General features: G+C 40.3%; 1 pseudogene across 1 annotated transcript in view; it reads right to left on the bottom strand.

Annotated features, from left to right (window-relative positions):
• The window catches only part of LOC117249249 (mitogen-activated protein kinase kinase kinase kinase 4-like), a 147,352-nt pseudogene that overhangs the window by 11,093 nt on the left and 112,043 nt on the right, over window positions 1-24,216 (bottom strand). The window contains exons 17-24 of the transcript XR_013493306.1: window positions 11,327-11,338; window positions 7,821-7,930; window positions 6,536-6,696; window positions 5,720-5,817; window positions 4,549-4,727; window positions 4,253-4,370; window positions 3,020-3,361; window positions 1,551-1,665 (exon numbers count right to left, since the gene is read on the bottom strand). The product of XR_013493306.1 is annotated as a mitogen-activated protein kinase kinase kinase kinase 4-like (transcript). The remainder of the gene's footprint in view (window positions 1-1,550; window positions 1,666-3,019; window positions 3,362-4,252; window positions 4,371-4,548; window positions 4,728-5,719; window positions 5,818-6,535; window positions 6,697-7,820; window positions 7,931-11,326; window positions 11,339-24,216) is intronic.

Here is a 24,216-nt window from a genome sequence, read left to right as displayed (position 1 = left end):
AGGCTGAAGATGATGTCCAGCTCTCTGAAGGATGATGGGAACAGGAGCGCTGCAGTGACCACAGCTCTAAAGTGACAGTGACTTGAAGCTGAGGAAGGCGGTGTGATTTTGTGTTTTTTAACCTTTGAGCTTATTGTACTTCAGGTGGTCTGAGAGGAAACTCGACTCCTGCTCGTCCTCTTCACTCTGAATTCAGATCTAACTGTCACTGGAGCCTTTGTCCAATCACAGCTCTTTTCAGAGAGAGGTGATGTTCCTATTGGCCGTTCTACAGACGCAGCTGAACGTCACTTCAGTGTGTTCTAACTCAGTGCTGGAGACGAGAAGGTAAATACTGTTACTGTTGTTAACTCTTTCTGTCCTAGTTTATAACTTTGGTTTTTCTAAAACTAAAATTGTCTCAACACACCAAACTTCTGTCAACAAACTTCTGTCATGTCTAAATTCTGTAGCTGCTGAACTTTTACCTCGTCAGCTTTCTGTCTCTTTAATGTGAAGACAGACAGACATCTGGATTAGAAGTTATAGAAAGCACCTCTTATGCTGTGTTCCCACCAAACGCGAATTCGCAAATTCACGCGTCAAGATTACATACAATGTTAATGCAAAGATGCAATTAGACGCGGACGCGTCTAGCGCGACGCGATGAACGCGATAGAGGCGTCTAGCGCGGTGCGATAGACGCGAAATTCGCGTCCAACGCCTCATCGCTCGAGTTGAAAATATTGAACTTTTGAGGCGAATCCGCGTGACGCTGTGCCGCGAAAGCCAATCAGCGTTGAGATTCTCCCGACGTCACTGGCATGTGTCAACCACGTCCAGTTGTTGACACAGCAATAAACTGCTACTCACCAGAGACAGATGGACAGACGCTCCGCAGCTGAAATGGAGCGGCTGTAGTTGGTGTCCTGCTGGGAGATCCTGGCGCCAACCCTCGCCAACAGGTCCTCAAACTGGGCCCCAGTCAGCCTGAAGTACCGCTGAAAGCGGCTGTCATCCAGACGGAGTTCCTGGAGGAGGTGGTGAAACTCGCTGAGCTGGATGGGTGAACCCAAAAACGACGGCGTTTGGCCCTCCGACGCATCTGGGACTTCCAGAGCAGGTACAAAGCAGCGATGGTGGATGGATATCTCAGCCATGGTCATCAGGGGCTACCCGGAGCTATATGATACTACGTGTCTACTCTACAGAGGCCGCAACAAAAAGGAGCAGGCTTGGGTGAAAGTCGCCGAGGAGACTGGTCTACTTGGTAAGTTCTGTAAATATATGTCTTTAATTAGTTTGCAGAATGGTTGTACTATGAATGTTAGCACTAGCTTAGCTCCAGTTAGCACAGCCAGCTTCCCCGCTACTCGCGCGAATGACGCGATAACGCGAATTAACAAAATGGTCAGGCGTCCAAACTCGGGCGTTACGGGCGGCGTGTTACTCGCGTTACGAGCGATTAAATCGCGTTCATCGCGTTTGGTGGGAACACAGCATAAGTCTTTTTGGTTGTGAACCTTTCGGCATGTGATTTTTCCCAGCAGCCCTTGGGGGGCGGGACTTACCGACGTTGTTGAGGGCGCTGCCAGTGGATGGAGAGACTTGGAGGAGGCGTGGGTCGATGAACGGAGTGAAGGAGGAAGAAGACTTGTGTTTCTGCATGTTGTTACTGGACTGGCTCTGCGGTCAGGTAAAAGAAGAGATTCAGACTGTGGACGTGACGTTTATGAAATACAACATTAAAGATATGAATGTAAAGAACTAACAAGGCAGTGCAGTCAGACAGGCTGAGACATCTTTCTGTGTGTTGCATGCAAACATAACAGGTTTGTTCAGCTGGAGGGAAACATGATAAAACTGAGGAAACAGTTCAAACCGACGGTGGAGGGTGAAACATGTTGACAAAAAGAAAAAAAAGGAGGGAAACAAAAATGTAGTAAAAAAAGTATTTCCATGGAAAGCATACTTGCCGTTCAGCTCCTAACTGTCCTGCTGGCTATGATCTATTGTCTGAGGAATGTGAGAATATGACTCGCTGGCTGAAAATAGTCAGACACCAAGGAATAAAATGAGATTTAGATGTTTGGGGGATTACTTGTGAGACCACAACAAGCCTCAGAGGACACTTCAGCAGAAACACTCCAGAGCTCACAGTCTGAGATCAGAAATACAAAACTCACAGTAAATCTAACAGGAAGTTTACAAAGCAGAAAGAATTAAAAAAATAAAATCTGCTTTGTCTCGTAATCGTACTACAAAATGATCCCTGACTGCAGCCCTCCAACAAGCCCTCCGCCTCTCTGCTGAGTCAGCAGAATAAACACAAAAGAAGAAATGATGCGGAGGTCGCAGAGTTAGAGAAGGATCAACACTGCCGACCAGCAGAGGGCGCCATATCTGATCTCACACATTAAAAACATCTGCAGCTAAAAACATGATCATCATGGCCGCTCAGACATAACACACAAGAAGGTCGCTGTGGGCGGAGCCTTTGATCAGTGAATTAAATTATTGGCTGTTTAACTGTTAAAGATGAAAAAAGTCTATGAAACATCCGTCACTGTAAAATCAGAGTTCACTGGTGACTGAATGAACGTCGTTTTATAACCTTCAAAAGGAGCCACAGCTTCACCTGCACAGTCCCGTACTGACACAAAAAACACTCCTGACAACAACGTTCATTAGGTAACGTAACCACAGCTTAACCCTCCATACAGTGATGGGCAGAGCTGTTTCAGTGTTTTCAGCTGGTCATAACTTTTCCTTCCTCATGTTTTACTAAAAGACCCTCGAAGGAGTCAAATGTTCAGTTTATCTGTAAGTACATTTAATTTTAAAGGTTTTAAAACACAAATCAATGTGTGACATCACGGCGGCAACATTATTTTACACATCCTGTGGTGAAGTCACACGTGTTATCTGAACTAGTTCCTGCTGAGTTTCCTGTGACAGTCAGCCATGATGATCTCTACGTCTCTCTGCTCCTCCTGGTTTAACATCACACGTTAACGCTGTCGGGGCTGAGGGGACGTACCTCTATGAGGATGCTGAACTTGTCCAGGGGACTCTGGGGGGACATGGTGGAGGGGCTGGCGAGGCTGGAGGAGGAAGGGGAGTTGGATGCAGAGGAGGAAGGAGAGGAATGGTGGCTCTGCTGGATCAGGTCTGGAAGGTGGTGGATGCGGCCTGCAAAGCCGTTCCTGTCCGAGTGCTGTGTGGAGTGATGGTGGTGGTGGTGATGATGATGGTGGGGGCTGGGGGTGTGATGGACGAGGCCCGGCAAAGAGCCGGGACTCGGGGCGAAGCCCGCGAGTGGGCCGGGTGTTTGAACTTGGGCGGGGCCCGGGCTCGGATGCTTTCTGTTGTCACCTGCGCTCTGGAAGTAGAAAGAGGGGTAGACGACTGTGGGTCTACATGAGCTCCTGACCAGTTCAGGGGATGGGAAGGTGTTCGCTACAGCAAAGGGCAAACTACAGTGGCTACTCTACAGGTGGACAGAAGACTGTCGTTAGTTTCAACTTTAAGAACACATGGTCATTTTGTTTTTATTGGTACTAAACTGATCAGGTACTGTACCTGCTGATGTATCCACACCGAGGCTGGGCGGCACCAACAAAGATTAATGAGTCAGTCCAGATTCTACATGAAACAGAGCTCCTTCGCACTTTTAAAAATTCATCTACATTTATTAAATCATTAACATTAACATTACATCAAAATGGAGCGGCCGACTGACACAAATTAAAAAATAAATAAGTAAATAAATAGGCGTGTTGTCGGGACCTGGAGAAGAAGCTGTGAGCGTGCACTTACAGTGAGAGTGATGACTGAGAGGATTTCTTCTGTTTGAGTCGAGACATAATTTTTTAGATAAATCCTGCTCAGTGTGGATTTAAGTTATTAAAAGAGTTTTAAAGTTGATTTAAAGTAAAATTCTGATTTAATCAGGTTTAAAAATTAATCCTTGGTGGTGCAACCCAGCATTAAAAAAAGAAAAGGGTCCTAAATGGACTGAAAATATAGCAAATCTGAATTAATGTTAAACAATGTGACACAGCTCGACTCCTGATGAGCTGCTGGTCTGCATGTGAGCGTCATTTAAACCTGCCGTCTGTAACTGAGCTGCAGCTGAACAGAAATGGAACCAGAACAGAAACATGACCAACACAACAGACACAAAATGGAAAAACACACTCGGGGTCGAGTAAACAAAAAACAACAGAACAATGTGTGTGTGCTTGTTGTTGTTGTTTTATTCGGCCAGTACCTGTCTGACGATCAGTGTGCTGTCTTTGCAGGGCGTCGAGCCTGCGTCGCTCTCGCCTTCATCATGAACGATCATAGTCTTCACCGACTCCGTCTCTCCGTTACTCAGCCTGGACGACCTGTGGGACAGAAGAAGAGACGTCATTATATCGACAGAACACAATCTGGTCCAGATTAAAACCACCTGCAGGTCAGTTACAGACGAGTCCGACCTCCTTCGTAACTCTCAGTGATGTAATGTATTGTTAGCGTGTCACTACTTGTCACTACGTGTCACTACATGTCATGTATACGTACACAGCTCTGGAGTCCTCCGGGCCGGAGGTTGACTCTTCGCCTGCCTCCTGGTCTACCTCTTCATCGTCGTCTTCATCAGTGGTGTCTGAGTCTTCACTGGAAGATGAATAATCTGTCACCTTGTTTGGAGGACGGACGTCGTCCACTGCTCGCAGCTCCTTGGCGAGCGCCGTCAGGTCCTGAAGGTCAGAACAGGTTAAACAGGTCAGAAGGTTAAAACACGTCAGTTTAATCTCACTGGTTCCTGTTTCACTCCCTCTGCTGGGATTCTGTCCATTTGTCATTCAGGCATTTTAAATACAAGTGGAATAAGATTTTCAGTGACTGCTCCTTTGAAAGAGAGTGAAGCAGGAAACAGGAAGCTGCAGGAGAGGAAGAGTGATCACAGACGGACGCCAGCCAATGAGAAGCCAACGTGAGAGTGGCGAAGCCAAGAGATGAAGCTGCTGTGAGGTTAGTGAGTTAATCAGAACATGAGACGATCATTAGAGCTGCAAAGATGAAAACTCAGAACAGTAAAGAAGACAAAGTTCATTGTTTATCAAGGTTAGAGACGGTGTGAGGTCAGATGGCGGAAAGACCGGCGGAGACAAAGCAGGCGATCAGAGCAGAAAACCTTCAGCCAAAGATCAGAATCAGAATCAGAATCAGAAATACTTTATTGATCCCCGAGGGGAAATTATTTATGTTACAGGTGCTCCTTGCAAGAGAGGAAAGATACGTGAAAATATAAGAAATTTAAACAGTAGTATTTACAATTATATAGTTAAATAAACAGAAATTATTAACAAACATAAACGTAAATAAATATGTATATATATATATATATATATATATATATATATATATTGTAAATTGAACAAGATTATTTACACAAACAGAGTATATACAGCCAGGGTGAATGGGGTTATTGCATAAGTTACATTGGATTATTGCAGTGTGTGTGAATGAATCAAAACAACCATTTTACAAACTCTGTTAGCACACCGCTCTGTAAGCACATTGCTCTGTTAGCACATCTCAGTCCACACGAGTCTGTTCATTCAGGCCACGCCAAGTCATCACACCAGCGTTCAGACAGACCACAATCACCTAACCATGACTACACACAGGTCTACATCTGTCCAGCTACAGCTACAGGACCAACCAGTCGCTCTGAGTCAACTCTCACCGCTGGTCTATTCGGCCTGACCACGTCCTTTCTCTCCTCGGGTTTTTTCCCAGCGTTCTCTGGACGTTGGAGGGGTGAGCCCTCTGATTTGCTGGAGGCTGAAGGAGGTGAAAACATCAGTTTATTCTGAAACAGTGGAAAATCCAGATGCGTTTCTGCACCTCTAAACACAGCTGTATTTTAAAGCAGTCACCTCGTTAATATTAAAATATATCAGTCTGTTATTTTAAAGTAAAGTTCAGTCAGAAGACGTGAAGACAGAAACCAGACAGGTGAGTCTGACAGTTGTGATGTCATAAAGTCAGGCACTGCTCCGTGAGCGGGCGTCTGATTTTATGGACCCACAGAAAGTTTATTTGTTTGTTGTGTTTAATGTTTCTTGTTCCTGAAACTAAACAGAAAAAATAAAACGAGATCTGCAGAAAACATTTTAGTTCACTGAAATTAAAATAAAAACTAGACTTTATAAAACTGACTGAAACGAGTCTGTGTTCCTACAAAACTAAAATAAAATATTAATAAATAGGAAGTGTCCTTAGGTTCAGTTTCTGTCAGTCTGGTTAAATGTGTCAACACAACAAACATCAGGAGACGTTGGTGCATCTGTTCACTGAGACCGGGTCGTCTACGTATCTGTGACCTCTGACCTTCTTAAATCTGACAAACAGCCTCCGAATTGTAAAATAAACAAAAACTGAAACAATAAAAACTACAAGAACAAAAAACAAAAATCAAAAACCAAATAAAAAATAAATTAAACTATGAAAACTGTTGTTACAGTGCTGATGTATTGAATGTGCGTGTGCGTGGACTCACAGCGGGCCCTGAACCTCTCTCCAGAGCCGCAGTGAGAGCCGGGCTGAGAGCTGGAGTTACTGGAGCTGCTGGAGGAACTGGAGCCTCCGCTGCCGGTGTTACTGGTCGGTCTGGGAACCAGTTTTTCCACTCGCTCCCACAGCAGCCGAGGCTCTGCCGCGCTGCAGAGCAACAGAGTCAGGGAGGTCAAAGGTGAAGCAGGTCGGAGGGACGGAGACGTTAACTGGTGGAGCGATTCTGTGATCGCAGTTTAAACCTTTTTCAGATTGAAGATGCTCCCAGCTGATGTTTTAAGCTCGTAAACAGGATCTTAATTAACTTTTCGTCTTTATATTTAATTACAATATTTAGTATTAAAAAAAGACCTGAAAACACATAAAGATGTGAAACGACTGGAGTTTTGTGCTGCTGAACGTTACACTGCTTTTACATGCTAACAAACAGGGACACAGATTTTACAATACTGATGTTTAAAGTACTGATTCTGCCGACAGCTGATGCGGATGTTTTTATGTTGTTGTTTATTTTGTTTTTGTTGTTTGTTCCTCGTCTTGTTTCAGGGAAAGAAAAGATCTTCATTATAAAAATAACTGATCAGTTTTAAAGACACATTTATCATCAACCTTTACTTTAATATTCTGTCACATCAAAACATCTTTTTAAAAGAAAATAACTGCTTCAAACCTTTTTTTCAACTAAAACCATCATAATTCCCTCTCTGTCAAAATATAATGTGATTTATTTAACTTATTAACATTAATTATTATGTGTGTGTGTTTTCCACGGTGTTTGAGGAAGTCGTTCTTCTTTCAATGTTTTCTGACTCAGCTCCAGAAAGTTCTCTGTAAACAAACAGCTGCTTACATGTTGTCCTCCAAAGGTAAAACCAGCGGAGTCCCACAGGCCGATATTCTGGGCCCATCAACTTTTTTTAAATCTGTAATCTGATGCAGACTCATGTCGCAGACTGTGTGTTGATGTAACAATAATTTAACATATTTAGTAAGCTATTACAAAAATACTGATTTTTTTTTTTAAATCTCTTTCAGTTTTTATTTTACTAAAAAAAACTCCTGTGTCTAATTTTATACTTAGAAAAACACGTGCTGTAGTTCTGTCTGAGCGCTAACAAGTCCAACTGTTTAACTGTGTTTTTAACTGTGTTTTCTTGTGTTGTTGGAGGAGATCCTTCGTCTCTACCGACATCAGGCTTTCTAACACCTGCTAACTCCCTGTTCTACCTTCACAGAATCGTACAGATCAGAGGAGTTAATGTTAAGTTTACCTGGCGGCGGTGCGGTGCACTGCATGGCTGCTGTGTGAGGCGTTGCCGTGGTGATGAGGCGAGTCTCGCCTTGACAACACCGGGGACCTTGACGTAGTCCTTACAGGAACCTTTTGTGATAGAGACAGTGACGGGCTCACACATAAACACGGATACATAAAACATAAAACAAACTGCAGCCTGTTAAATCCTCCTGTGACGCTCTGCAGCGCCGTCACAAACCCTGACGGACGCCATCGAGCTCGACACCTCCTCAACCAGTGGCTCCATCTTTCAGCTCATTTAACAAACCGTCCATGATCTTAGAGGGACACGGCGGATCATTAACGGGGCTGTATGACGAACTGATCCTGAGTCAGTGTTTTATCTACAGAGAGCAGAGTTCAGTCAGCTTGTCTCCAGTTTAGAGAAGCAGGCGGAGATGAAGCTCAGAGATGTCCTGCTGTGGACGACACATATTTCAGGCAGTATTTACCTCAATGTCCAACAGAGAACTGAAGCTGTTATGTCGCTTTCCGCAGACTCCAATAAGACAAACAGTGATTTAACATCAGTGAAGTCAGGAGCTGCTGGTCGACCTGCCTCCATCAGTTAGTGTGTTTGTGATACTGTGTGACTTTGGTGTTTTACAGGGTTCGTTCAGGAAGGCGGCGGTCGACCAGCAGCTCCTGAGATCAGTGAGGTAAAGTTACTGTTTGTCTCAGTGCAGTCTGATGTCTTTGAGCACAGATGAGGAACTGAAGCTGTTAAGTGACTTCACCTGTCAGACAGTAAAGTGCTGAAAATATTTTTAATATAATATATATATATATGATACACAGGACTTAGCTGTCTGCTTCTCTAAACAGTGGGTGCCCCGACCACCATCTACTGTACATGACACACCGACTATGGATCAGTACCTCCTACAGCTCCACTTCAAAAGATCCGAACTGTTCCTTTAAAAGCTGAGATCTGTCAGTGATGAAATGATCCACGTCAGAAACACTGACATGAACTCTGTATGTTGATTTAAACACGGCTACGTCTGATACAGCTGAGCTTTATCTTGAGAGAACGCTGTGTCCTGATAGGCAGAGAATGAAGTATGTCCACAACACACGTTCTGTACGAGGCCTCCTCCACCATTGTAACCTCTCTTCTCCACCTACCACGCCCCTCAGCTCCACCTTAACAGTGAGCACGGTTACATGCACACAATAATCAGATAACTGGGAATAATCAGGTAATGGTAATAATCCGATTTGACGTGTTTATATGCACTTCAATAATCTGATAATCAGAAAAACCTGGTTTACATGATTCAGTCCTTCAGTTGGATTTCTCCCCAAGTACATGACATAAAACTCAAACTTCCTGTTACAGTAGGTACTCATATCCTTGAAATACCTCGAAAAGTACGCAAGTCATATATTTGCAAAATAAAGCACTCATCATGCTGACAGCTTATATTCTTACAGTACTGTTTGTTTTTATCATTAACAAATACATGTGAGAGCATTCTAATGTGTAGTTTATCAGTGTGGAGCCAGTTTTACATACTTTGGGTAGATTCAGAGTAAAAGTACTGCAAAGAGCAATATACAAGTGTATTGTATAAAAACTTGTCACACAAAGTGCATAACATATAAGTAAGATAAAATAAGTGACAATTTAAACACTGAGAATATAAAAATATATTATTTTATGTAAAATCTTTATCTGAAAGGAAACAAAAGCTGTCAGATTAACGTAGTGGAGTAGAAAGTACAATATTTCCCTCTAAACTGTAGTGGAGTGGGAGTATAAAATAGCAAAACCCGAAAGAAACCAGATTAAAGGGTATACATGCACCGAGTAATCTGACTATTGGGGAAAAAGCTAGGTGTGTTTATCTGATTTCTCATAATCAGATAATGGCTTTTATCTGATAAAGCCTATTGGATTATGCTGTTTACATGACCACTTGAATAATCAGCTAACTCCAGAAATCAGATAATGATCGGTTTATTAATGTGCATGTAAACATGCTCATTGTCACACCTACAGAAATGATACGTTTGTCCGTCCTGAGTCACGTGTACGTACAGTGATAACAATGAACAAGAAACAGCAGAACTCTGAGTCACAGCAGCCAGTGTTAGAATCAGACTCACATTCACAGACATCAGTTTAAGTTTGGAGTCAGATGGAAAAGTTATGGACTGATGTTAATGAAACATGCTTCTGCTCAACATGTCAACCTGCTGTCAAAGAACGTCTTGCCGGGTTGTCGTGAGGTTTGGCAGCAGCTCTGTGTGTAACAGACGGTTTCTTTCTGGTGGGCAGATAACTTCTGAATTTAGAGCTTTCGTACTCTTCTGAATTCTGACTGCCCACATTTGTGGGTTTCACCACAGTCTCTGCTAAACTTAGACCTCTCCTCCGACACACAAACATTCAGGTGGGAAAATCTGTATTCTTAATGCAGAAGTTTTTTTTCTCCTTCTGAGTTATTTTAATGTCTCTTTGTGGTCGGGCAGTAAAAGACTGAATGAGAAACAGCAACATGAGACAGATTGTCTCAAGTCGTCCTCGTGTTCAGCATCGTCACAGAACCTCAGGCTGGTTTATAACCAGGTCACAGACTGATCGTCAGGGTTCATATTAATAGCAGGATGCAAACACTGGGTGCGTTTACATGTTTACATTTGGACAATATAATTTGATACGGCTCGTGTCGACAGCATGTTCTCTTTGGATGTTCTGAATGAAGCATTTTCAGACATGTGAATTATGTTGGTATTATTTGTGCATGTAAACAACACATTCGGAGTACAGCAGTTTGTGACACACGGCCTGTTGTCACGGATACACTGTACATAAACCAACTCACCGACAGATCGCGGGGCTGTGGAGTCGAGATACACGCCCAAAAGAAAAGAAGGAGAAACACACCTTCTCTGAATCGTTATTAAAGACTTGGATATCGACGCGATCTTTTCAGGAAGGAGGCCGAAGGAATGAAACAGGCTCCGTTCGCCCAGTCGAACAAGTCTGCCACCACGAGAAAAAATCCTAACTGTTCCACTTTCCATATTTTGAAGTGATGAACGACATGTTGGGGCGAGTTAATCAGAGTCTGTAAACAGGATCATTACTGGAATATTAATTTCCATCAGCCGTGTAAACAGCTTTAAAGGAATATTGTCTTTTTCTGATAAGATGAAAATAACTGAATATGTTGTGCGTGTGAACGCTGTCGCTGATTCACATCAGTCAGAGACATTAACTTCCTCTTTCACTGGATATTCCGAGTATCAGATCTAAACACTGTGATCTTCTTGGTAAAGGTCGATCTGATCATTTTAAAAACTGTCGTGTGACTTCAGTGTAGATTTAATTAAATCATCTCTAATTCTCCTACAAACAGGAAATAAAATCTAATCACTGAATCAGTGACAGGATGAAGAATCAATGAGCAGCTGAGGATGATGATGGTCTGATCTCAGGTCAACTACTGCTGCAGACTACACTCCTGTCCTTACCCTGGGCGGGGCCTCCTCTGAGGGAGACACTTCATGCGGCGAGGGCCTATGCTGAGAATGTTGTTGTGGGTCAGTGCGTGCAGGCGTTGATGATGAGGAGGATGGTGAAGAAGATGGAGGGTGATGGTGGGGTTCCTGGCGAAGGTGAAGGTTTTCAAAGCTAGGGGCGAGCGGTTTGCTGAAGGAGTGCGACCGCGACACAGTGGGCGGTGTGGTAACGGTGGAGTTTGATGAGGTCACGCTGATGCTGCTCTTTAAAGCAGCCAGGTGGGAACGGACCTTAATACGGACAACAGAGACACAGACGGGGAGGACGGGTCAGTCTGCATGCAGCGCACTCTAACAAAGACTGAGACATCTTTACGGGTTCATCCACCTGGAGCCATACAGGAGCCGACAACTGCTCCCTGAGGAACACCTCTGTGAAAGTCTTCAGGAAGATTTGATACCAGCCCCTCGTCAGACATGGAGTACGTTTAATTACTGAATACAAATGTTTCCATCAGGTAGAAGCTACAGGGTTAAATATAGGAGGTGACACCTGGACAGGTATAAAAACTCCTTCATGCCTCCGTCAGTGAATCTCCTGAACTCAGGACATGAGGAGGAGGGAGGGTGTGACATGAGGAGGAGGGTGTGACATGATGGGAGGTGTTTCATGTATTTAATGACCTTTACGTTTGTTTCTTTGAGGTGTCGCAGACAAACTGCGCTCAGGACGAATAAAGCTATTTTGAATCTTGTCCATCTGTTCGTGTGAAGACTTTGTGTCACTGATAAAAGTCTGTTCATTCAGACACCACGACTGTTACAGAAATGTTTGTGTGATATTTGGCAGCAGGTGAACAAAAGGGGGCGGAGCCAGCAGTGCGTAGAAAGTAATTCGGCCTGTTAACATTACTTTAGTTGGACGTTAATTTGTCTCTAAAATAACTGCACTGAACGACATGATTGTCATTTTGAGACCGTTCTATCCGGCTGATATAAAGATAACAGAATATTAAGACAGGTTCACTTTTTAAGAAGTAATGAACTTTAAATTCTTAAGAATATTCCGACTTTGGTGTCCAAGTCTGAAAACAGTCTGGCTGTTGATTCTGGCATCGTGTCAGTGACATTCTCACATAAACAAACACACGTGTCAGTAAGACAACATGTCCAAACATCGTATGATAAGACGATGATGTAATTATTGTGACAGGCCTAAAAATTAAAGACAGGAGAGAGGAAAGGAGAGGAACTTTTCACTGCTGCATCAGTGATGGGTTTAAAACTTGTCATTTAAGTCGTAATTAATTATGTTCTCACAGATTATTTATCTATTTATTTATTTATTTATTTAGAGAGTTAATTATGCTTCCTGTTTTATAACATCTGCTCAAACATGGAATGATAAGACATGGCGTTGGGTCTGATTCCTGTTTTCTGACATGAATCTAAAGTGTTTTTCCTGGATGTTAATAAATATCAGCGCTGCAGGTGGTGTGGAGCAAAACGTAGAGATTATAGCTCAGTGATAGATTTATTACAGAAGGAACAAGACATACATTTAATCTCTCTGCATGTTTAACCTCCTGCTGCTGCTGCTGCTGCTGGCTTTATGTTAATCTGACGGCCTGCTCCATGCTGAAGGTGACGGAGGTGGAAACGCTGCAGGTCAGTCAGGCTGCCGTTGTGACGTTTATGTAGAAGTGACTCAGAGTCATTCAGATAGAAGACGCGCACGTCTGAGAGGAGCTGGCTCTGAACACAAGGACCGAGGTTCATCTGAATTATTAGTTTGAGGTATACTGCCACAGAGGGGCTGTTGGCACACAGTGTATGGCTCCAAGTCGAGGCCCCTAAACATCCCATGTTTTTAGAGTACGATGAGAGAACAGACACTTTCAAAATCAAAGTACACACATGTTGTCACTGAGGCCGCACCTGTTGCAGGTTTACTTCCTTTATGTTAATGACTTTATTTGGCAGCCTGAGCAACACAAGGTTTAATGTTATACTTTGATTTATGAAAGAAACACATGAATATTAAAAGCCAGTAACAACAGGAAGCACAGGCAGTGAATGGAGAGGTGAAGCTGAGAACATCATGAGACTGACTGGTGACTTACTGGAGCTAAATAAATAATATGATGACCTTTGGAGAATTATCTGTTTCCTGTCTGTCATTTTCAACTTGTTGCATGTTCAGAGTATAAAATATAAATCACTGATAATAAGGAGCCACTTAAATTTAAGACTTTAACATCTTTTCAGTATCACTTAGAGAAGAAAAGATTCATCTCTTCAAAATCATTTCGACTGTTGACATGTTTCATTTCACCAGAAACATGTAACCTCAGGACAATCTAAGGCCTCCAAATGAGTTATTTTTTAAATCAAAACATGGAAGAGAGGTCTCTGTATATTTCCTGCTTTAAATTCAGTCCTTGATCCAGTATTTTCTGCTCATTGGGTCAACACTAAGTGAAGCTGGACTGTTGAGTCTCAGCAGTTTCCAGCCTCAGAGGGATTCAGCTTCACCAGGAACAAGCATGAAGATGATCTGGATTAAAGCATGAACACGTGCTGACATGCAAACACACTGTGTGTCAAGGCGGAAGCACGTACAGGTCATACAGCATGCACACATTCATGGCTCAGGTAAGTAAGACTGTGACTATGACGCTTGACACAACCATCGACATCCTGTCATCTGTCACCTCATCCAGGATGTTCCTCTGACGTTCAAGATGGAGTCTGAATACTTCTCATTAAATTCAGCCTAAAACTCGGACTTCAAACTGTAACCTGTCATCCTCACCTACAGGTACAATAAATGACATACAATACTACAATTGTATACAATACAATTGTATACAATTGTGTACAATACAATAGACTGACTTTTGACCAGATTTTTCAATAAGAAAATATATATATATTTTTTACAAAGGTTTAAATAACATACATAATGACTTTTTTATTGATTTGTATTGGCCATACGATATGACGACTCCTTTGATGATTCTTTTCGACATACTATACTATGACTTTTTTCATGATCTTGGACGACATGCTACACTATGACGTTTTTTCATAATTTTAGACGACATGCTATACTATGACGTTTTTTCATGACTTTGGACAACATGCTAGACTATGACTTTTTGTCAGGATTTTGGACGACATGCTATACTATGACTTTTTGTCAGGATTTTGAACGACACGCTATACTATGACTTTTTGTCAGGATTTTGGACAACATGCTATACTATGACTTTTTGTCAGGATTTTGAACGACACGCTATACTATGACTTTTTTCATGATCTTGGACGACATGCTACACTGACGTTTTTTCATAATTTTAGACGACATGCTATACTATGACGTTTTTTCATGACTTTGGACGACATGCTATACTATGACTTTTTTCATGATTTTGGACGACATGCTATACTATGACGTTTTTTCATGACTTTGGATGACACGCTATACTATGACGTTTTTCATAATTTTGGACGACATGCTATACTATGATGTTTTTTCATGACTTTGGACGACATGCTATACTATGACGTTTTTCAGGATTTTTGACGACATGCTATACTATGACTTTTGTCAGGATTTTGGACGACACGCTATACTATGACTTTTGTCAGGATTTTGGACGACATGCTATACTATGACTTTTTTCATGATTTTGGACGACATGCTATACTATGACTTTTTTCATGATTGTGGACGACATGCTATACTATGACGTTTTTTCATAATTTTGGACGACATGCTATACTATGACGTTTTTTAAGGACTTTGGACGACATGCTATACTATGACATTTTTCAGGATTTTTGACGACATACTATACTATGACGTTTTTTCATAATTTTAGACGACATGCTATACTATGACGTTTTTTCATGACTTTGGACAACATGCTAGACTATGACTTTTTGTCAGGATTTTGGACGACATGCTATACTATGACTTTTTGTCAGGATTTTGAACGACACGCTATACTATGACTTTTTGTCAGGATTTTGGACGACATGCTATACTATGACTTTTTGTCAGGATTTTGAACGACACGCTATACTATGACTTTTTTCATGATCTTGGACGACATGCTACACTGACGTTTTTTCATAATTTTAGACGACATGCTATACTATGACGTTTTTTCATGACTTTGGACGACATGCTATACTATGACTTTTTTCATGATTTTGGACGACATGCTATACTATGACGTTTTTTCATGACTTTGGACGACACGCTATACTATGACGTTTTTCATAATTTTGGACGACATGCTATACTATGATGTTTTTTCATGACTTTGGACGACATGCTATACTATGACGTTTTTTAAGGACTTTGGACGACATGCTATACTATGACGTTTTTCAGGATTTTTGACGACATACTATACTATGACGTTTTTCATGATTGTGGACGACATGCTATACTATGACGTTTTTTCATGACTTTGGACAACATGCTAGACTATGACTTTTTGTCAGGATTTTGGACGACATGCTATACTATGACTTTTTGTCAGGATTTTGAACGACACGCTATACTATGACTTTTTGTCAGGATTTTGGACGACATGCTATACTATGACTTTTTGTCAGGATTTTGAACGACACGCTATACTATGACTTTTTTCATGATCTTGGACGACATGCTACACTGACGTTTTTTCATAATTTTAGACGACATGCTATACTATGACGTTTTTTCATGACTTTGGATGACATGCTATACTATGACTTTTTTCATGATTTTGGACGACATGCTATACTATGACGTTTTTTCATGACTTTGGACGACACGCTATACTATGACGTTTTTCATAATTTTGGACGACATGCTATACTATGATGTTTTTTCATGACTTTGGACGACATGCTATACTATGACGTTTTTTAAGGACTTTGGACGACATGCTATACTATGACGTTTTTCAGGATTTTTGACGACATACTATACTATGACGTTTTTCATGATTGTGGACGACATGCTATACTATGACGTTTTTTCATAATTTTGGACGACATGCTATACTATGACGTTTTTTAAGGACTTTGGACGACATGCTATACTATGACGTTTTTCAGGATTTTTGACGACATACTATACTATGACGTTTTTCAGGATTTTGGACGACATGCTATACTATGACGTTTTTTAAGGACTTTGGACGACATGCTATACTATGACGTTTTTCAGGATTTTTGACGACATACTATACTATGACTTTTTTCATGATTTTGGACGACACGCTATACTATGACTTTTTTCATGATTTTGGACGACATGCTATACTATGACTTTTTTCATGATTTTGGACGACACGCTATACTATGACTTTTGTCAGGATTTTGGACGACATGCTATACTATGACTTTTTTCATGATTGTGGACGACATGCTATACTATGACGTTTTTTCATAATTTTAGACGACATGCTATACTATGACGTTTTTTCATGACTTTGGACAACATGCTAGACTATGATTTTTTGTCAGGATTTTGGACGACATGCTATACTATGACTTTTTGTCAGGATTTTGAACGACACGCTATACTATGACTTTTTTCATGATCTTGGACGACATGCTACACTGACGTTTTTTCATAATTTTAGACGACATGCTATACTATGACGTTTTTTCATGACTTTGGACGACATGCTATACTATGACTTTTTTCATGATTTTGGACGACATGCTATACTATGACGTTTTTTAAGGACTTTGGACGACACGCTATACTATGACGTTTTTTCATAATTTTGGACGACATGCTATACTATGACGTTTTTTATGACTTTGGACGACACGCTATACTATGACGTTTTTCATAATTTTGGACGACATGCTATACTATGATGTTTTTTCATGACTTTGGACGACATGCTATACTATGACGTTTTTCAGGATTTTTGACGACATGCTATACTATGACTTTTGTCAGGATTTTGGACGACACGCTATACTATGACTTTTTTCATGATTTTGGACGACATGCTATACTATGACGTTTTTTAAGGACTTTGGACGACATGCTATACTATGACGTTTTTCAGGATTTTGGACGACACGCTATACTATGACTCTTGTCAGGATTTTGGACGACATGCTATACTATGACTTTTTTCATGATTGTGGACGACATGCTATACTATGACTTTTTTTCATAATTTTTGACGACATGCTATACTATGACGTTTTTTCATAATTTTGGACGACATGCTATACTATGACGTTTTTTCATGACTTTGGACAACATGCTATACTATGACGTTTTTCATGATTTTGGACGACATGCTATACTATGACTTTTGTCAGGATTGTGGACGACATGCTATACTATGACGTTTTTTCATAATTTTTGACGACATGCTATACTATGACGTTTTTTCATAATTTTGGACGACATGCTATACTATGACGTTTTTTATGACTTTGGACGACACGCTATACTATGACGTTTTTCATAATTTTGGACGACATGCTATACTATGATGTTTTTTCATGACTTTGGACGACATGCTATACTATGACGTTTTTCAGGATTTTTGACGACATGCTATACTATGACTTTTGTCAGGATTTTGGACGACACGCTATACTATGACTTTTTTCATGATTTTGGACGACATGCTATACTATGACGTTTTTTAAGGACTTTGGACGACATGCTATACTATGACGTTTTTCAGGATTTTGGACGACACGCTATACTATGACTTTTGTCAGGATTTTGGACGACATGCTATACTATGACTTTTTTCATGATTGTGGACGACATGCTATACTATGACTTTTTTTCATAATTTTTGACGACATGCTATACTATGACGTTTTTTCATAATTTTGGACGACATGCTATACTATGACGTTTTTTCATGACTTTGGACAACATGCTATACTATGACGTTTTTCATGATTTTGGACGACATGCTATACTATGACTTTTGTCAGGATTGTGGACGACATGCTATACTATGACGTTTTTTCATAATTTTTGACGACATGCTATACTATGACGTTTTTTCATAATTTTGGACGACATGCTATACTATGACGTTTTTCATGATTGTGGACGACATGCTATACTATGACGTTTTTTCATAATTTTTGACGACATGCTATACTATGACGTTTTTTCATAATTTTGGACGACATGCTATACTATGACGTTTTTTCATGACTTTGGACGACATGCTATACTATGACGTTTTTCATGATTTTGGACGACATGCTATACTATGACTTTTGTCAGGATTTTGGACAACACGCTATACTATGACTTTATTCATGATTTTGGACGACATGCTAGACTATGACTTTTTGTCAGGATTTTGAACGACACGCTATACTATGACTTTTTTTATGATTTTGGACGACATGCTATACTATGAGGTTTTTCATGATTTTGGACGACATGCCATACTATGACTTTTGTCAGGATTTTGAACAACACGCTATACTATGACTTTTTTCATGATTTTGGACGACACGCTATACTATGACTTTTTGTCAGGATTTTGAACGACACGCTATACTATGACTTTTTGTCAGGATTTTGAACGACACGCTATACTATGACTTTTTTCATGATTTTGGACGACATGCTATACTATGTTTTTTCATAATTTTAGACGACATGCTATACTATGACGTTTTTTCATGGTTATGGACGACATGCTATACTATGACGTTTTTTCATAATTTTGGACGACATGCTATACTATGACGTTTTTTCATAATTTTGGACGACATGCTATACTATGACGTTTTTTCATGACTTTGGACGACATGCTATACTATGACGTTTTTCATGATTTTGGACGACATGCTATACTATGACTTTTTTCATGATTTTGGACGACATGCTATACTATGACGTTTTTCATGATTTTGGACGACATGCTATACTATGACGTTTTTCATGATTTTGGAGGACATGCTATACTATGACGTTTTTCATGATTTTGGACGACATGCTATACTATGACTTTTGTCAGGATTTTGAACGACACGCTATACTATGACTTTTTTCATGATTTTGGACGACATGCTATACTATGACGTTTTTCATGATTTTGGACGACATGCTATACTATGACTTTTGTCAGGATTTTGAACGACACGCTATACTATGACGTTTTTTCGTAATTTTGGACTACATGCTATACTATGACGTTTTTCATGATTTTGGACGACATGCTATACTATGACGTTTTTTCATGACTTTGGACGACATGCTATACTATGACGTTTTTCATGATTTTGGACGACATGCTATACTATGACTTTTTTCATGATTTTGGACGACATGCTATACTATGACGTTTTTCATGATTTTGGACGACATGCTATACTATGACGTTTTTCATGATTTTGGAGGACATGCTATACTATGACGTTTTTCATGATTTTGGACGACATGCTATACTATGACTTTTGTCAGGATCTTGAACGACACGCTATACTATGACTTTTTTCATGATTTTGGACGACATGCTATACTATGACGTTTTTCATGATTTTGGACGACATGCTATACTATGACTTTTGTCAGGATTTTGAACGACACGCTATACTATGACGTTTTTTCGTAATTTTGGACTACATGCTATACTATGACGTTTTTCAGGATTTTGGACGACATGCTATACTATGACTTTTGTCAGGATTTTGAACGACACGCTATACTATGACTTTTTTCATGACTTTGGACGACATGCTATACTATGACGTTTTTTCATGACTTTGGACGACATGCTATACTATGACGTTTTTTCATAATTTTGGACGACATGCTATACTATGACGTTTTTTAAGGACTTTGGACGACATGCTATACTATGACGTTTTTCAGGATTTTTGACGACATACTATACTATGACGTTTTTCATGATTTTGGATGACATGCTATACTATGACGTTTGTCAGGATTTTGGACGACACGCTATACTATGACGTTTTTTCATGACTTTGGACGACATGCTATACTATGACGTTTTTTCATGACTTTGGACGACATGCTATACTATGACGTTTTTTCATAATTTTGGACGACATGCTATACTATGATGTTTTTTCATGACTTTGGACGACATGCTATACTATGACGTTTTTCAGGATTTTTGACGACATACTATGACGTTTTTCAGGATTTTAGACGACATGCTATACTATGACGTTTTTCAGGATTTTGGACGACATGCTATACTATGACTTTTGTCAGGATTTTGAACGACACGCTATACTATGACTTTTTTCATGACTTTGGACGACATGCTATACTATGATGTTTTTTCATGACTTTGGACGACATGCTATACTATGATGTTTTTTCATAATTTTGGACGACATGCTATACTATGACATTTTTTAAGGACTTTGGACGACATGCTATACTATGACATTTTTTAAGGACTTTGGACGACATGCTATACTATGACGTTTTTCAGGATTTTAGACGACATGCTATATACTATGACGTTTTTCAGGATTTTGGACAACATGCTATACTATGACTTTTTTCATGATTGTGGACGACATGCTATACTATGTTTTTTCATAATTTTGGACGACATGCTATACTATGACGTTTTTTCATGACTTTGGACGACATGCTATACTATGACTTTTTTCATGATTTTGGACGACATGCCATACTATGACGTTTTTCATGATTTTGGACGACATGCTATACTATGACTTTTGTCAGGATTTTGGACAACACGCTATACTATGACTTTTTTCAGGATTTTGGACGACATGCTATACTATGACTTTTTTCAGGATTTTGGACGACATACTATACTATGACGTTTTTCAGGATTTTGGACGACATACTACAGTATGAATTTTTTACATATTTCACTACAACCTTTTTCGAAGTACTATACTGTGATCTTTTACAATGAATTCTGTATGACTTTCCTTTGTAAAAAATATTTTTGTGACACACGATACCATTACTGTTTTTGACAGACTTTGCTATAATGAATGAATGATATGCTGTTTAATACAGACTCCACCTTTAACCACAGTTTTAGTTGTGTAACTGTAACCAGATGTCACCCACAGACATGTCACATCAGATGAAAACTTGTAGGATAACCAACATATCTGCTTCATTTAAACACAACTGAAATGTCTCCTGCAACACGCAATTTAGTTTATGGGCCGCAGACTGGGTCCAGCACTTTAAGATAAGGTTTCACATCTTTGATCCAGCACACACTGAAGAATGTGCATGTTCAAACACAACAACCACAACTAAGTCTAATGACTCGCAGCTAATTAGAGAAAACTGATTTATCCAATGCTTATTAAGGCAGCAGCGAGTTACATCATCAGCCTCTTTTACAAAGTTACAGCATCGTCTTGGTATAATTTAATCTGTGTGACATATTCAAAACAGATTGACTTGAATGAACTGTGATTATTCATGCTAAGTGGGTTGAATCCTTCACTGGGAAGATGACTAATGCTGTCTGAGTCACCCTGCTGCAAAACTGGGTGCCTATGAATTATGGATGTTTTTAATCACCAGCACACAATGAGGAGGTACAGTATGTGCAGCGGAGACATACCACCAAACAAACATTCCCATGTTCTCACACACACACACACACACACACACACACACTGCAGAAAAGAAGTGACCCTGAAATAATTACACATTTGGTGAAAGTGCTTTTGTTTGCTGTGTGGAGTGGGAGGACGACCTGTCAATCAAAGAGGTAATCATGGGAGGAGAATATGTAATCAGGGTTGTTATCGTTTCTTTTTCAATCCACAAAAAGTTGAGATTTCTTTTAGGACGATAAAAAATAAACTTTCACAAACAACCACTGGACTTTGGGTTGTCATAAAAATGCTCTTCTGTCTGAATTCTGTCATTAGTTTTAAGATTTAATGCAGCTACACAATAACATGAGCAAACTGAAATAGAATTGATGACAACCCTGAAGTTGAAAAGAGTCTGAAGAAGTTCAGCAACAGCAGAGAGTTGGATCCATCATCCAGAGGAAGGAGTGGAGCTAAAGACAAAATCCAGGGAGGAGGAAACAGAAAAGCAGCTCAACTACTGAACACATCTCACATTAATAAAAATATATACTAATGAGAGCAAAGACTGAAGGACCTGAAAGAGACAACTTGTGTGAGAGACAGGAAAAGATATAAAATACACAGGCTGCATTCAGAGTCCATGGAAACAGGAGCTACTGCCACATGAAGGTGAAGCTACGAGCAAACATTCCACATAAACTGGCACATCGGAGATACGAGGTTTCTCAGTTCCTTTGACGCCACGCAGTTAAAGCTGCCAAGTGAACGGCGGCACCATAAATCTATCCACTGTCCTGAAAATGGAAATAAGCCTCCACACTCCAGCAGCATGAGGCTGACAGCACCCTCTAAAACCAAATCTAATCTGGCTCCTTCCACACCAAAAAATCAGGTCAAGTTTACAACCAAACAGGAAACTGACACAGCATGCACATGCACGTGCATGTCCCAGCCTGCCAACCTCCAGCTTCAACAGCACTTTACTGTCCTCGTCTCCATCAACGAAATTTCAGCTGCTGATTTATGACAGAAAAAAACAATATTACCATATACCAATCACACTACACTGTTTCATAACCACCAAATCATGTGAATGTACCCTCACTTCCTGTTCAGAGCCCATGATGCTGGCACAGTAAAGATAATCTCAAAGTGTGTACGCAGACCCTGTCGGCAACGAGACAAGATTTTAGTATCAGACATGTTCTAGTTTGTAGTCGGAGTAGTGTCTAACGAATCACGTGTGAGCAGCAGATATGAGTCCGTGTAAAGAGGTACAATCATTGGCCGATCTCAGAATAGAGTGGAGACCTGACCTGAGCCCAGCAGGACGAACAGGACCTCAGATAAATATCTGCAGGTCAGGGTTCAGTCTGTGCTGGGGTTTGTTTTTCATGTGACAACACATGAACACAACATGTTTCAGGTGGTAAAATTCATGTACGTTAACGTTAGCTTGCTAATGATGGAGGATGTCACACATAGTATGTCATCACCTGACGTCACCCGAAACTTGATGTATGTGCTTGGGACATCTAGGCCTTTACAGCAGCAGCCACCATAACTTAAGCATTCCTGGAAGAACGATCATGACGGAGGACGGTGCTGCAGAAATCAGAGCTGAAGAAATCAGTGCTGGATGCTTTTCCACTTTCCTCCACGATATCTCCAAATAAAACACGACTGTTGGACTGAAGACCTGATATTCACCAAGAATTAAATTTAAATATCACAATATTACGTGTGTAATCACAGTATAGATAAGCTGTTACTATGGTAACAACTATAGGGTGACATCAGTGACTTGACACTAACTGTGTCAGGCCTAGGTCGAGTTCAGACATGAAAACAGACAGTGTGTTGAGTTCAGGTTGATTCGGACAGAAATATGAGGCCCGAGGGAAACTCTAACACTAACACTCTATAAATTTCCCATTGTTATGTGGATGATACTCAGTTGTATTTATCTATGAAGCCAGAAGAAAGTAATCAATTAACTAAACTCCATAACTGCCTTAAAGACATAAAAACTTGGATGAGCACCAATTTCCTGATGTTAAATTCAGACAAAACTGAAGTTATTGTTCTTGGCCCCAAACAACTCAGAGACTCTTTATCTGATGACATAGTTTCTCTAGATGGCATTGCTCTGGCCTCTAGCACTACCGTAAGAAACCTCGGAGTAATATTTGATCAAGATTTGTCTTTAATTCTCATTTAAAACAAACCTCACGGACTGCATTTTTTTCATCTGCGTAATATTGTGAAAATTAGGCCTATCCTGACCCGAAAAGATGCAGAAAAAT

The sequence above is a fragment of the Epinephelus lanceolatus genome, chromosome 14 (assembly GCF_041903045.1).
Source record: "Epinephelus lanceolatus isolate andai-2023 chromosome 14, ASM4190304v1, whole genome shotgun sequence".
NCBI lineage: Eukaryota > Metazoa > Chordata > Actinopteri > Perciformes > Serranidae > Epinephelus > Epinephelus lanceolatus.
This window is presented reverse-complemented; position numbering and strand designations above follow the sequence as displayed.